The following is a 14,969-nucleotide window of genomic DNA, read 5'->3' on the forward strand; positions in this document are numbered from 1 at the left end:
AGTCACATTGCTGGGAAATAAGCATTCTCTCTCGGGGAGTTTTTTAAAATACATGAAGCACCGCCTCTGGGTGAAATATCTTTTCTTTTCATTTTAACTCTTTTAACAAAACTTAAAAAATTATATCGCACCCTTCCCTGTCTACACAGTATTCTCCTGAGGACTGAGTTGTCACCATGGAAACGCACCACTGGGCATTGCTGTCACCCAGGCTGCCCTCCTGGACCGACGTCACTTGTGGAGTGGCTGGCCGGGGGCTGGGAGCTGCGGCAGCCAAAGATGAGGATCTGCAGGGCCACGTTAGTACCAGCATTAGGGTCATACCTCGTTTCATTGCGCTCTGCAGATACTGCGCTCTTTACAAACTGAAGGTCTGTGGCAACCCTGCATGGAGTAAGTCTATCAGTGCCCGTGTTTTCCAGAAATATTTGCTCCCTTCGTGCGTCTCTGTCGCATTTTGGCAATTCTTGCAATACTTCCAGCTTTGTCATGATTATTACACTCTCTATGGTGAGCCGTGATCTTAGATGTCACTCCTACAACTTGCTGAAGGCTCAGAGGATTGTCAGCATTTTTTAGCATAAAGTATTTTTTAATTAAGGTGTGTACATGGTTCTTCCAGACACAATGCTACCACGCACTTAACAGACCACAGAATATTATCAACGTAGCTTTCACATGTGCCGGGAAACCAAAACATGCGCGCGGCTCACTTCAGCGTGCTATTTTCTTTACCGCGGTGGCCTGGAACCAAACCCACCAAACCGTCTTCTCAGGTAGGCCTGGATACGAAGAGCACGCACAGTCCCATAGGGTTTCGAGGTCTTGGGACGCTCATGGAAAGACGTGTGCTTATATTAAAATTGAGAAAATGTGAAATCCATTCTGGAGCCAGCCAGAGGGTGGGGGACACAGATTTCAGTGAGTGGACAGGAGATTCGGTGATGCGTGCCTTAGACAGGAGGGGTGTGGGGAAGTGAAGCCCCGGCTTCACCGGGCGGCCTCCTTTATGAAGTGACTCTAAGGAGGGGCTGAGCCCGGCGCTCAGGAGCATCAGTGTCCACGCAGTGAGTGCGGGCTGACACCCACTATCATCAGGAAATCCCAGGGAGCTGAGAAGACAGACCTCCCCACCTCTGACAGTCACAGAGGAAGGCTCACAAGTGTCTGAGGTGACCTCAGAGGACGGATAACTGTTCTTGAATGAAGTAATAAGCATCTTCTCTCCCTGTCCCCTTTTTCTTTTTTTCTTTTAAAGAAGATGTAGATAGCTGCTTTTTTAAAAAACAAAAAACAAAAACCTTCTTATTTGAGGGCAAAAAAGTTCAGTCAGGAATATCTGAACAATGGCATGTGGCCTTATTATCTCTGCAGGGGGAGAAACCATTTGGGCTCTAATTAAAAAAAAAAAATGTGCAGAGGGAGCCAGATCCACTCTGCTCCTTTCACTAAACCTAATGATCATCATGGTTCCGACCCAGCCCCATTCTGAATGCAGCCTTCCCCCGTCGTGCGCAGGACCCAGGTGGGAAGGAAGCGGCACTGGGCACTCCTGGCAGCCAGCCTCAGGGGGAGGAGCGCTCTGGGCGGGGTGGGTTCAGAGCACGGACCCCGCTGCCCACAGACGGCTGTGGGGACCAGGGGCAGGACCTCCCGGGAGACGTCCAGGCGACCAGTCGCTGAGGGCTCCCCTGGAGTTGGGGGCCTGTCTGTCCATCTTTGCAAACCTCTTTAAGTAAGAGAATCAGTCGCTCAGTCATGTCCGGCTCTTTGCGACCCCATGGACCATAGCCTGCCAGGCTCCTTTGTCCGTGGGATTCTCCAGGCAAGAATACTGGAGTGGGTTGCTATTTCCTCCTCCAGGGGACCTTCCCCACCAGGGATTGAAACCAGGTCTCCCGCACTGCAGGCGGATTCTTTACACTCTGAGCCACCAGGGAAGCCCCAAACCTCTCTGGGGTAGAGAAAATTTAGACGGCCTAAGGCTGGCTCTGTGCTTGGGGCAACCTCCAGGGGCCTCAGACTGCTTCCATTCTCTCCCAAAGCTGCCAGAAGCACCCGCGAGGTCCCTCCAAGAAGCACCGGAGCAGTTCCTCCCCCGGACAGTCATGAGGGAGGGGGGGCATGGCTGGATGCTGGTGAACAGAAGCTTCCAAAGATCCCTGATGTGTAGAAGGTTCTGGAAGGCAGAGGGGAGGGTGTCGTTCTTTTCCTTCTTGGACAATGTGAGTGAGCACTTTTAAATACAAAAGAGATTCAGAATAAAGCACAAAAATATTTAGGAAGACTAGATCTGTCAAATCTTTCTTCTTAAAAAAAAAAAGAAACCAATGCAGATCCAGTATTTTAAATATTTGTTACAATTAAGAGAATTAGGCTGCAAAAAATAACGATCAGCTTTGAAATATCAACTTAAAATGTGGAATTAACCAGTTTAGACTTTGATTTTAAGTCAAAATCTCACTGAAGTCATAAACAGTAGAAGAAAACTTAAGAGACCATAAGGTGTAACATACTCATAAGCCTAATTAGATTTATAAGAATTGCTTAAGTGCTCTGGGAGGCCTGTTTGTTGAGTCAGGCAGTTGAGTACTTACAAATTTAATATGTTCGATTTCCTTTACAAATGCAGTTTAAAATGTTTAAAGGAGTTTAATTAGCTAAGTTTGCAAATCAAACTAAACATTAATAATAAAAGGTCCCCTTAAAAGTGATTGTTAAAAATTGTTAGCTTATAAGTAAAATAATGAGATGTCTGAATAGTTCTTAAAAGCCTGAGGAAAGGTAAGGTTACAGATTTTCTAACTAATAAAAATTAATTTTAAAAAGAGATACCAGAATAATCTTCTTTTGCTCAAAATACTTTGAAACTCCACCCTGCCTGAAATTACTAGGCACCTGAATTATCTTACCTAATTACTGTCCACCTAAAAAATTATCCTTTTTAGTTACCCAGGCTTCCACAAGAATTTAAGTAGGTGTGCCTACTGTGTGTCGGGTATAATGTTAGGCATAACTGGGTATGTCTGGGCTCTTCCAAGCATCTGGTAGGAGAGACTGAGATATGTATACAAGGTGGAAGGAGGCCTCCCAGCTGACACGAGTGGTAAAGAATCTGCCTGGCCATGTAGGAGACCGCAGAGATTCGGGTTCGATCCCTGCGTCGGGAATATCCCCTGAAGCAGGAAACGGTAGCCCCCTCCAGTATTCTTGCCTGGAGAATCCCATGGACAGAGGAGCCTGGTGGGCTTTTGTCCACGGGGTCACAAAGAGTCAGACACAGTTGAGTGACTAAACCACCAACATGGTGGAAGAGGTAGAACGTGTACACGGACGGTTAGAAGACAGATGACAACTGACCGGTGAAGGTATGAAGTAACAGTGGAATTCAGCGGAAGGTATCGATGAAGGGGGGAGACCCGGATTCCAGCCCTGCATCAGGAAGACCCCTTGGAGGAGGGCATGGCAGCCCACTCCAGGATTCTTGCCTGGAGAGTCCCATGGACGGAGGAGCCTGGCGGGCTACAGTCCATGGGGTTGTAAAGAGTCGGACACGACTGAGCGACTAACGCATCCATGGAGGGATCGTGACAGGAGTGATGCTTCCACTGACTTTAGTCTGGACTTCCCCTGTTAAGGTCTGTGCAGCTCCCGCCAGCCCGCGGCACCCTGCGTCCGTCACACACGCACTGATGCTTCTGCTGTCCTGTGAACTGCAAACTCCGGTTCCGAAAGCCCTTAGAATTCTGTGCAAAGTAAAGCTTAGCAGGACGCGAGAGCAAGCGCACAGAAGACTCCTAGGAGGATCTGCCCGGGACTATGGTGGGCCGTCTTTGCTCAGCTCTTTCTGTTTTCTCTGTGAGCCTGGTTCTCTATTCCCCACTCACCCTACAGGTGAAGCTGGCAGATAACTGACTTCTGGACAGGATCCTACCCCCAGAAACAGGGTGACCATGGACCAATTTTAGATGTGAAATGAGGCCCGCTTTATTTTTTAAATTAAGTCCAAAAGGCAAGGATGCCATTCTAGTAAGAAAACAATAAATTCCCAAATGAGAGGGTGCAGAGAGAGAGGGAGACTGAATCACTCTCAGTCCCCAGGGAGACCTGGATCCACTTGCTAGAATGGTATGACTTTCAGGAAAAGCGTACTGACTCCTCATTAAGTGTTACCAGTAGAACTGGGTCCACTGCCCCCACACCCAACCATCCAGCTAATTAGTACGTGGAAGTCCGACCCAGCATCTCAGAACATTATCTTATCAGGAAGTAGGGGTGTTGCAGATGTAGTTAGTAAAGATGAGGTCATATTACAGAGCGTGCACGCAGGCTAAGTCGCCCAGTCATGTCCAGCGCCGTGCGACCCCGTGGACTGTAGCCCACCAGGCTCCTCGGTCCATGGGATTCTCCAGGCAAGAATCCTGGAGTGGGCTGCCATGCCCTCCTCAGCACTAGAGGACGGTGGCCCCTAATCCAACATGCCTGGTGAGAAAGCACACACCAACAGCACAGGGGAAATGCCGTGTGACGAGGGGAGCAGTGTCCCTGAAGCAAAGCGGGTGCCAGAAGCTGGGGGGAGGCCCGGGACACAGTGTCCCAGGAGCCTTCAGCGGGAGCAGAGCCCCGCCAACACCCCAATCCCGGACGGTCGGCCTCCGGGCCCGTGAGAGCGCAGACATCTGCCCTTTGGAGCGCCAGGCTTGTGGGGCTCTGCTGAGTATGGCAACCCGGCGGAACTAAGGCATCGGAAAACAGCCGGAAGAAACAGCAGCCCTGGAAACTCCTACTGAACTCTACCAGAGACCAGCTCACAGTCAATTTCAAACCTCTCTATTAACTCTGAATGAGACTCCCAGTAAACCAAGCACGATCTCAGTCGACGGGCAGTGGCCCCCTCAGCGCCAGGAGTGATGAGGTTTAAGCTGTTCTGGGGTCTGGCTGCCTCCCATTGCTCCACACCGTGACCCGTGGCTCAAAAAGTACAGCGAGCATCGTCACGATACCAACACACACCGTAAAGCCTGTTTGCTGCGGGCCTTCTCCCACCAGGTCTAGAATCAGCGCTTTTCTCTCATTTAATACTCCCATTTCTGGCACCAACTCCATCGAGATAAACAAAAGTGATCAATTTTTCCCCATCCAGCCCTGGTGGGTTTCCTCCCATGGATGTGGCAGGATTCCTCAGTAAATGAATGACGTGTTTGTAGGATGTCAACGGTGTTGTTTTCAAAGATCCCAGCGCACTGGTTCTTCTCAGTTTTTAGGAGGTTATAGTCACGAAGACCAAGGTGACCCCCGATGGGTCATGACCTCGTACAGTCTCCCTCCTTCCGAGTACACTTGTTTCTAAGAATAAAGGGCAGCAAAGGCGAGGAGCAGTCCCTTCCCAGGTCATGTTACATCACACAGGACAGGGTCGTGGCAGACTGGAATGAGGGATTCTCCTGCTGGCCTTGAAGTAGCGGCTTGACTGTGAGGGTATGGGAGGGGGCCACGGGGCAGGAACTAGGTGGGTTTCTACCCCACCAGACGGCCAGCAAGAAGAAGGGATCTCCACCCTGCAACCACAAGGACCTGAACTCTGGCGGCAACTGTATGAACCTGAAGAAGGACCCAGCTCCGGAAAGGACCACAGGCCTAATACGCTTGCTTGCTGCCTGGTGAAACCCTGGACTCCTGAGCTAGGGCAACTGTGAGATTACAAATATGTCCTGTTTGAAAACATTGATATGGTGACCATGTCCTTTGAGGATTGATGAAAAAGAAGGAATCTCTAATCAGAATAGCTCAGGAAGATACAGGTTTTGAAGACAATTTCGGGGACTTGTCTAGGCCCTCTAAACCTTATCAGTGGGCCCCAAGATGTTCTTGGATGCATAGTTACGAACCTATCTTTTCGTCTGGTTGATGCAGTTGACTGCAAAACTTGGTAATGTCTGACAGACTAATGAGGTCACAGGATGTAAGGACCACCTGTTAGTCTATTTCTACAGTTTAAAACAGGAATTTAAATAATTTCTGTTTCATTCTGAATCTGTAAGATACAGCTATTATTTTCATCGTTGGCTTGCTTGGAGGGATAGAAAACGTAGATCTGAAGAGAGAAGGCAATTTCTTGTTTTACTAGGGGAAAAAAAACCTTCAACCCTGCCTCTTCTAGCTTTTAATTATAGGAACCAAAAAAAAAAAAAAAAAAAAAAAACCAAAAAACACATAAAACAAAAAGCTGCAAACAAGCAAAACCAGAAACATGGCTTGTAGGAACCCAGAAGTACTTTAAGTGTTTTTTAAAAAGGCACTTTTAGGAAGATAGATTCAGTTCATTTCCCCACAAAAAAGAACTTGTTCAAAACTAATATAACAACACCAAAAAGAAACTGACTTCCTAACCCAAACATCCTTGGAGTGATATATTGGAAAGAAAACAAGTAGAAATGTATGTAAAAATCTGGGTTTAAGCCCCAGTTCTACTTGCTTGCTTCCTGTTGCCTGGGAGGAAGTTACTTTATTTCTCTGAGCCTGGGTTTTCTCCACCATAACATGGATTGTCTTGAGAACTAGGTGAAATAGCAGTCATAAAGGGCCTGGCCTTCTCATCAGCAACCAAAAGACCACCAGGGGCCTAACGGAGGGACCGCCTTCAGCTGCCCCAGGGAGGGCAGGGCAGGCCTGACCTGCGATGGATGCTGAGCGGGAAGGACCTCACTCTCCTGGACTGATGTCCAGAGTTAAGTGTGCTTGCCCTGGGGGCAAAATCAAGGACTCTGTTGGACAAAAGAAGCAGAGAAAGGAACACAACCCAAAATAAACAAAAATCCTACAGCACCAGAGTGTTGCTGAAGTCTGTGATTCTCAGCTAGGGGAGTAAACAGGCTGCATTTGGGCAGGAACCAAACGCTACGGACCCCTCGTTAGCAGGAAACAGATCTGCCAGGACTTATTTTCAGGAGGCATGGGGTCTCCCTGGCCCACCCCCTGCCAGCGCTGGGATGGAGGACCGCAGGGCAGGGGACAGGCAGAGGATGCTAAGGGTGGTCCCTGTGTGTGACCCTCTCTGAGGCAGACAAGAGATGAGAGGAGGACAGGTGACATTCAGAAGAGTGAACGATGGGTACAACGCCGGCACCAGCCAGAGCAGATGGGCATCGGGGACCTGCATGGGCCCACCTGGGGCAGACGGGCAGGGTCAGCTCGGGGAGGCCAAGGCCCCCGGCCGTGTGGCCTGGAGTCTTTAATTAAAGTAGCTGCTGGCTTGATCAGCCTCTCAGACTACAAGCTCTGCAGTGACAGAGGGTACACCACCATGATCAATGGGTTTTGGACAAAGGGAAAGCAGCGAGGCTGTGAAATCACTAGCGTCAGAGAAGTGATTCGACGAGTCAACACAAGTGCCACGGAGACCCATGCTTTCCCAGCAGGGCACCTCTGCTGTGCTCGGCAGCCAACAAGGAAGCCGTACCCTCCATGTGGTCTGCCGACGCGCCTGTGTGCCCACACCTTCCCTGGGAGACTGCGGACCCTTCCGCGCGGGGATGACGCCCTTGCATGTGTATATCCCGGGCGTCCAACACGGCGCCAGGCACAGAGCGCTCAGGAATGGCTCCTGAGTGGACAGCCCCTTGGCCTGTTACGCTCATTCTCCCCTGGCTCCTCACCCACTGCTTTCCTCTGTGACGAAGGCCAGGTTTCCAGGGCCAGTCTCACTAGTTGTGTGACGCTGGGCAAGTCGCTTCACCTCTCTATGGGACATTTCCCCCGGTGGGGGGATAAGATTATCTAAGTGTGTGCATGCGCGCTCAGTCACGTCTGACTGCGACCCCATGGGCTGTAGCCCACCAGGCTCCTCTGTCCATGGGATTCTCCAGGCAAGTATACTCAAGTGGGTTGCCTTTTCCTCCTCCAGGGGATCTTCCCGACCCAGGGATCAAACCCAGGTCTCCTATACTGGCATGTGGATTTTTTTTACCTTTGAGCCACCTGGGAAGCCCGGTATTTGGGATTAAATATATTAAATGCACGTCTGGCACAAAGTAAGCACCACTGAAGTGCTACCCACTGCTGCTGTTATTTTGACTTCTTTTTCATTTCTTAAGTCTTTTTTGGTTTCTCCTTTTTCTCACTAGGCTCCGTGAGGAAAGAATTTGTGTCCGTTTTCTTCACTGATGAATCCCAGGCACCAAGAACTGTGTCAAACCCCAGTAGATATTTACCAAACGAATAGATGGACTTAAGTTCTTAGATCATCATGGTCACATCTACCCCTGTGTTAAACTGTATAAACCTCCTAACAGCGTTCTGCCTTGACTCCCAGAGTAGATGGAAGTTCTCTACTTTTTGTTGAAAATAATAGCTTCCATGTATAAAGTACCCTCACATCTATTTTCTCATGTGAGCCTCCCAACAACCCTGTAATAAGTCCCCATGCTGTCTACTGGAGGAGAACATACCCAGCAGCTCTGCAAAAACATCAGGACCAAGGTTGACGGTAACACTCCACCTCATCTCACCTGTGAAAGGCCATTTATTACCTGATGAGGAGGAGCAGGGCTGCCTAATATTTTTGCATTGATTTACATTGGGATGATCTTACTGTTGCTATTTTGCTGAACAAAAAAAGACTCCTTGTTTTTATCTGCTGTCTCCCCAATTGCTATTTTACAATCTATATATTTTTTCTTTCCAACTAAAACAAACAGGACATGTTCACTGTAGATAATTTGATTTAAAGAGAGAAGGATATAAAGAACAAAAACTGAAATTATCTACCACGCCATTTGGCGTCAGTACTTGCTTCTCAGGAAGTATCTGAAGCGAAACAGCACTGCTTTGCAGAAAGAAGTGAGCCTGGCCTCTGGGCCACAGTGAATTCTGCAAGTCAGGAGAGTCCAGGCCTGGGGGTGGGGGGTGGGGTGGGGGGCTGGCCGGGGCTGAGAAGGGAGTGCAGTGTGCCCAGGTCCACGTGGCAGGGAGGGGCAAAGCGCGGGCTGCATCTGCTGGCAGAGAGAGAGGCGTGTCCTTCACGCCGCTGACGACCGACCACAGTCCTGTTGGAGCAGGATGCGGGCACCACGCCCCGAGGACCAGAGCTGTTCAGAAGGCTCCAGCCAGAGAGTTGGGGTGCCGGGGCCCCAGAAGGGACAACACAGAGCCCTCCTGTCTGGAGTCGGGAGGAAGTTGGGTAACGGCATGGCCGCCCCGTGGGGTTCTGGTTCCGGGTCCTGGTTTCTGGGCCTGGGGTGTCTCTGAGCCAGGGCCCTGGACAGACCTGCTCCTCCTACAGGCTTGCAGGGCGGCACGGACCGGAGGAGGGGACCGCAGGGGAACTGGTTTCCAGGTCTGCTCCATTGGCTGGGGACGCGCCAATGACGGCGACCACATTTATATCTGAAATAACCGGGAGGGGCCAGGGTAGACGCAGGGGCTCGGAGCCGCTTCAGAGGTGGGTGAGCTGGTTGCTGCAGGCAAGTGTGGACTGAAGCCTCCAGGACCCTACCTGCCCTTGGGTTGCAATGTCTCCTACTTGTACCTGGGCTAGGTGTGGAAAAAGTCACAGGAGCCGCCTCACGGCAGCTCTGAAAATCCCCACCGTGCTGTATGTTTCCACACCTCGGCCAGCTTCGGGGTTCTGACCACCTAGAGACACGCAAGGGTCGAGACCAGACGGTTCTTACAAGCCAGAATCTGAAAGTCATCCTTTCAAACTCCTCACCTGCAGGATGATGTGTCTGAACGCATTCTCTATTCTTCAGACACAAACTGTCTCACATGTACACAGTTTATCCTGCATCAGAGCATGGCTGACGACCCCCAGGTCCCCTGTGCTTTAATCAATAACATTACTGCCTCCGCTATTACAGGAAACTAGAGAAGGCAATGGCACCCCACTCCAGTACTCCTGCCTGGAAAATCCCATGGACGGAGGAGCCCGGTAGGCTGCAGTCCATGGGGTCGCTAAGAGTCGGACACGACTGCGCAACTTCACTTTCACTTTTCACTTTCATGCATTGGAGAAGGAAATGGCAACCCACTCCAGTGTTCTTGCCTGGAGAATCACAGGGACGGTTGGGCTGCCGTCTCTGGGGTCGCACAGAGTCGGACACGACTGAAGCGACTTAGCAGCAGCAGCAGCATGAACTGTTGCGATCTTCTATCCCTGTTTCAGTCGATGTAAACCCAGGCAAGAAAAAACAGGACCCTTAATTATATAACGGGGAAGGGTTATATAACAAAGGTCCTGATGCAACTTTACCTGTATCCGTGCCAACGAGGGCTGAGATAGCACACCTCTTTGGGAGTAACAGGAGCCTCCGAGAGTTGTGCAAAACCATCTCTCAATATTGGTTTAACTAACCCCCCTTGTTCACGATCAACAAAAGCCTCTGCCCTGCTAACCTTGTTTTCCCACAGCCCTGGGTGAAGCAACCCCATCTCGGGCCGACGGCTGCTTAAGGCGACGGCATGCACGGGACGCACTGGGGGACAGAAAAGGAGGGAAGCGTCCATTTCTTGGAGAGGCTGGTTCCCAGTGCCCGGCAGGGTCACCATCATTTCATCAAGCCACTTCTGGATTTCAAAGAGGCAGGGCGCTGATCACTGGTGACAGGAAGCATTTGCCCGGAGAGTCTTTTGAAAGCAACCCGGCACGTCTTTGTTGAAGAACCCAAGAAACAATAATAGTAACAACAACAACAACAAAATAACAACAACCCCTCCTTCCTTTCAAAGTGTGCTGCGAGCAAACGATTCCCCTCCGGGCCTCCTTTATGTCCTCCTGATAGAAATTACATTCGAGGGCACCCAATACAAAAGGACACTCACGCAAGCGAGCTGCCTTTTAAGTGACATTCCCGGGAACCTTTAGAAGAGATATCGATTTAAAGCTGCCAGGACGCCGCGTGTGCACTGCCGCTCCTGTGATGAAGCTACCCCGGCACCCCACACTCCTGATTCAAACCTAGTCTGGAAAGATGAGATCTACTGAAACAACGTGAGGGGCTCTGCTTCGCCCTGCGGAGGGACGGGAAACTCAGAATGAGGCTAAAAGTGCAGCTTGCGGCGTCTGAGGTCATATAATAGCTGCTGATTTTATAAATTCTACCCTCTGCCTGCAACGTGTGGGTCAGACGGTTAACGAATCAACCTGCGAGCTGGGACTTTCCATCCGCTTGAGGCCAGGAGCGGATTTTTCTTTTTGTCACTGACACATAGTAAAACTAAATACTTTGGAGTCCTTTATTTTAAAGATGCATGTACTTATGCTATCAAATCCCGTTCCTGAAGCTCAACCTGTTCCTCTTTTTTGCTTTTTCTTTTTAAAAATCCCTCTTCTTTTTGTTTCCCTGGTAAGTACAGAATAATCTAAAGGTGTAATTTAAAATTCTGTGCTCCCCCAGAAAACTTTCTGAAGTCAGAACCACAGACTTTAGAGTCGCTTCAGAAATCTCAGCGGTCTGGATGTGAGACGTGAGATTTAAGGTCTGAGTTCAAGCCCTGACTCTTACTATCAGGGTGACTTTGGAAGGGTCACACGACACTGCTTCCCGGGGCTCCTCAGCATCTGGCAGGAGGAAGAGATGGAGGAAACAAACTCAAGTCTTTTTACCCTAAAACCCCCTCTTTTTTTCTTTTGGCTGCACAATGCGGCCTGTGATATCTCAGTTCCCCGACCAGGGATCAAACCTGTGCCCCTGCTGTGGAAGCACAGCCTTGACAACCGTACCGCCAGGGAAGACCCCCGCCCTAGAACGCCTTGAGGCCAGTCTACCCCGTTTTCTGATGGGACCTGTACCCCTATAGGCTGTGCGGCTCCCCCCACTGCCTGTAACCAGCTCACTGTCCTCCATGGACATCCCAGAGAACCACGGAATCCCTCTGACGACCGAACCCTCCCTGCAAAGCTTGCCTGCGAGCCACCGACGTGACCTCAACAGGCCCAGATGAACTGCCCAGATGGACTGAGCAGAATCCACGTTGAATTTCCCGAGTGCAGGGCTGGGTGCACACCGGGCACCTTGGTTCCCAGGGCTTCCCTGGTGGCTCAGCGGTAGAGAACCCACCTGTTAACACAGCAGCACGGGAAGACCCCCTGGAGAAGGAGAATCCCATGGACAGAGGAGCCTGGCGGGCTGCAGCCCATGGGGTCGGGTCACAAGAGAGTCAGACACGAATCAGCGACTAAACAACAACAAGGGCTGCTATAATAAAGCACCACAAACGGGCAGCTTAAAACAACAGAAATGTATTATCTTATCGTCTGAAGGCTGGAGTCCAGGATGAAGGAGTTGGCAGGGCCAGGCCCTCTCTGAAACCGTTTGCTTCTTGCCTCTCCCAGGGCTGGTCACCCATCCTGGCCCCACTGAGCTCGCAGCTGCAACCTCCAGGCTCTGCCTGTCATTTCATGGAGTTTCTCCCAGGTGTGTGTGTGTGTGTGTGTGTCCAAATCTTCTACTAATAAGGATGCCAGTCACCGTGGGTGAGGGCCCACTCTAATGACCTCATCTAGACAACAAGACACAAACTGATTCCATCTGCAAAGACCCTGTTTCCAAATAAGGTCACATTCCCAGTGTACAAATGAAGGATGACCACCAAAGCCCACTTTAGGTAAAGTGGAAGGAAAACTGTAAGTGGAAAGACATCATGGTTCTAAAGGTTACATGGGGGAAAGATGACTATTTCCAATGGCTGGGCAGCGGAGCGCTGGTCAGGAAAGTACCATTCTCTGCCCAGGTCAGCCCACGTGCTCCGCTCCCTGGACAGTCTGTGCCTCCCCTCTTGGCCTCGCAGGCCCCACTGCCAGCAGCCCCACCTCCACCCCCACTGCTGAAATCCTCCCGAGTCTAGAAGCAACAGCTCCGATTTCACCAGCGGAAAACCAGGTCACCTGCATCTGACCCTTGATGACATTTTGTCTGCTCCTGGGTGACCTCGAACTATGGCCTTATGTACCTTCATCTGCCTATCACTCCTTGAGAGCAGGGGTCATTTCTTACTCAATCACCGTGCCCACAGTAGGTGCGTGTAAATATTTGCTAAAGGAAAGGAAGATAAGAGGAGAATCAGAGGAAATATCAGCTGTTTTGAAAACTTCACCATGGAGAGGACCTTTGAAACCAGGGGGGCCTATCACTTCCTGCACTGAATCTGGGTGACCTTTGCTACCAGGCCGTGCTTCTTGGAAATCATAAGAAAAGCTGAAAATAAGCTAACCACCGAAGGTAAAGAACAAGAGCTCCTTTGGTGCAGAAGAGATACTCACTGACCCTCTGAGAACTCACCTCCCTGGATCAGTCAGTATCATCAGTCTCCAGGAGAAGCCAAGTTCCCCTTGATCTAAGTTTCAGGCCCCTTCTGATGCACAATCGTTTGGCAAATAACTATGAGAGGCACCTGAGGGCAGGCAGCAGGGCCTACAGTAACTTCTTCTGAATATCTGGTGTTACCAGCAGCTTGCAGGAAACAAAATTGAAATAGATGCTGTCGGTACCATGGTGGACTGACGTTCATTAAAGGCTCCCATTGGCATGCACTGATCTGCTGGGGTGAGAGCATGCATAATGTCCCTGACACCTGCGTGACCCTAGCAGGGAAGCCCAGGAAGTGACACTGAGAAGTTAGTGTGGTTATACCTTTTTGCTCAGGCTAAATTTCTTTGTTCAGCTTCTTTTAGAATCAAGCAGGTCAAACTGGTAATCTGATGGGACTCTCTTATTCATTAAGGCCTGAATTCAGGAATTTCTTTCCTTCTGTTAGTAAATTATACGGCTGCTTAAAAGTATACCTAAAAACTGACCATCTGAAGGGACGCCTGCTTCCAGGAAAGGGAACAGACGTACTTTAACCTATTCTTCCCACTAAGTATACCTAGAAATGGTGGACATTAAATATAAGACAAACCAAAGAAGACTCTGAAAGGCAGAAAGAAGAAAGCACACCAGCTAAGGCGCATACAAAAAAGACAAGTTACAGACCAAATTAACAAAATATTAACAGATATAACTCAACAATATTTTAATAGAATTATATACTGTGACTAAGTGGGGTTTATTCCGGGGATGCAAGCCTGGGTCAGTATTCCAAAATCAATCAAAGTAATTGACTATATCAACAGGCTATGAAAGAGAAAGCATATCATATCAGTGGATGCAGAAAAAGCATATGAACAATGTAAAATTTAATCCTGATAAACAGTGCTCAGCAAACAGAATAGAAGGGATTTATCCAACTTGTCAAGCAGATCTACAAAAACCCTACAGCTAACATTATGCCTAATGAGAAAAGACTAAACACTCTCTCCCTATAATTGAGAACAAGGCAAAGATGTCTGCTATCACCAGTTTTATTTAACACAGTACTATTATTCTTATTTAACATAGCCAGTGAGATAAGGCAAGAAAATGAAATAAAGGCATATAAATTAAAAAGGAAGAAATAAAATTGCCCTTATTTGCAGGGCTGTCTATATAGAGATCTCTTGGACTGCAAGGAGATCCAATCAGTCCATCCTAAAGGAGATCAGTCCTGGGTGTTCATTGGAAGGACTGGTGCTGAGGCTGAAACTCCAATACTTTGACCACCTCATGTGAAGAGTTGACTCATTGGAAAAGACCCTGATACTGGGAGGGATTGGGGGCAGGAGGAGAAGGGGACGACAGAGGATGAGATGGCTGGATGGCATCACCGACTCAATGCACAAGAGTTTGGGTGAACTCTGGGAGTTGGTGATGGACAGGGAGGCCTGGAGTGCTGCGATTTATGGGGTCGCAAAGAGTCGGACATGACGGAACGACTGAACTGAACTGAACTATATAGAAAATCCCAAGGAACATACAAAAAAAACCCAAACAAAAAACCCTCCTAGAACTAACAAGTGTATTCAGCAAAGTCTCACAATACAAGATAAACTGTATTCCTATATGTTAGCAATGAATGAGTGGACACCCAACATTTTACAGTTGTTCAATAAAAAT

At 49.3% G+C, this 14,969-nt stretch overlaps 1 protein-coding gene and 1 pseudogene across 13 annotated transcripts in view; one reads left to right on the plus strand and one right to left on the minus strand.

Annotated features, from left to right (window-relative positions):
* FOXN3 (forkhead box N3) overlaps positions 1-14,969 on the minus strand; it is a 443,834-nt gene that overhangs the window by 65,686 nt on the left and 363,179 nt on the right. The window lies entirely within an intron of this gene.
* Positions 1-14,969, plus strand: part of LOC129620723 (60S ribosomal protein L9-like) — a 33,512-nt pseudogene that overhangs the window by 17,636 nt on the left and 907 nt on the right.

Source organism: Bubalus kerabau, chromosome 10 (assembly GCF_029407905.1).
Source record: "Bubalus kerabau isolate K-KA32 ecotype Philippines breed swamp buffalo chromosome 10, PCC_UOA_SB_1v2, whole genome shotgun sequence".
Taxonomy (NCBI): domain Eukaryota; kingdom Metazoa; phylum Chordata; class Mammalia; order Artiodactyla; family Bovidae; genus Bubalus; species Bubalus kerabau.